This window comes from Charadrius vociferus, unplaced genomic scaffold (genome assembly GCF_000708025.1).
Source record: "Charadrius vociferus isolate BGI_N301 unplaced genomic scaffold, ASM70802v2 scaffold964, whole genome shotgun sequence".
In the NCBI taxonomy this organism is placed as follows: Eukaryota; Metazoa; Chordata; class Aves; order Charadriiformes; family Charadriidae; genus Charadrius; species Charadrius vociferus.
This window is the reverse complement of record NW_009647945.1, coordinates 292,413-293,552: the sequence shown is the minus strand read 5'-3', so window position 1 is coordinate 293,552 and position 1,140 is coordinate 292,413. Positions and strand designations below refer to the sequence as shown.

General features: G+C 60.7%; 1 protein-coding gene across 1 annotated transcript in view; it reads right to left on the bottom strand.

The window, feature by feature from the left end:
* SETD6 (SET domain containing 6) overlaps window positions 1-1,140 on the bottom strand; it is a 7,622-nt gene that overhangs the window by 5,204 nt on the left and 1,278 nt on the right. The gene's annotated exons all lie outside the window — the stretch shown is intronic.

The following is a 1,140-nucleotide window of genomic DNA, read 5'->3' as shown; positions in this document are numbered from 1 at the left end:
GGGGTCTTTGTGTGCCTCTCTGAGGGGCCTGGGGGGTCTCTGAGGGGCCTGGGGGTCTCTGTGTGCCCTCCTGGGGGAGTCTGGGGGGCCTCTGTGTGCCTCTCTGAGGGGCCTGGGAGCTCTGTGTGCCCTCCTGAGGGGGTCTGGCAGTCTCTGTGTGCCCCTCTGGGGGGTCTCTGAGGGGTTAGGGGTCTCTGTGTGTCTCTCTCAGGGGTGTGGGGGACCCGGTGGAGCCACCCTGAGGGGTCCTGGTGCCCCCGTGGCTGCTGCGGGGCTGTGTCCCGGTGCTGCGCTCCACAGCCGGACACCAGCGGGCTCACGCCACCATGTAACCGTGGGTTAAAAGCAGCAGGGGGTCTAATTAATCAGGATAATTAAGGTCACGGCCTTATCAAGTCAACATCTCCCACCCTGCTAGCAGCAAGCTCTGACCTCCCTTCTCAGGCCCGTGGCCGCCCCTCTGTTCCCCCCTGGGCTAACTAATCCTGTCCCCGGCCCCACCAGAAGGCAGATGTCGTCACTGGTCCCTCTTAACGAAGCCCATTAGCGCAGAGGAGGTGTCTGAGGAGGTTCTTTGTGGGACAGGGCTGTCCCCACAGCTGCCCCCCACCCCATTAAAGCTGTTCAGGGGCGGCTTTAACCTCCTCCAACCCCTTCCCGGCCGGGCCGGGCCGGTGGGGTGGGTTCCCCTGGGGCAGAACGGGGTGGAAAGGAACGAGAGAGGGAAGGGTGGCACTGGGGAGCGCCCCCATGAGCTCATGGCCCCCTTCGAGGGCACGGGGTTATGGTTTGAGGAACCCACAACAATTAATTGGCGTTCAGACAATTATTCTCTCCCGGGTCCCCACCTGGGAAGAGGAATTGGGGTGAAACAAGGAAACCCCGGGGCTGAAATATAAAGAGATTTAGTAGAGTAAGACTAAATAATTAACATTAATAACACTAAAGAACCAATATTGATCCTGATACGAATATAAAATATGGAGGATGATACTCAGCCCGTTCTATGGGTAGAAGCTGTGCGCTCCCCCCAGTGACAGCCAACGTGGGACCCTGCGAGCGCTGCGGCTTCGGGAGGACGGGAAGGGCTCGGGGCTGCGGCACCGGGGCGAGGAGGTCTCAGGGTGGCAGCCGTCACGG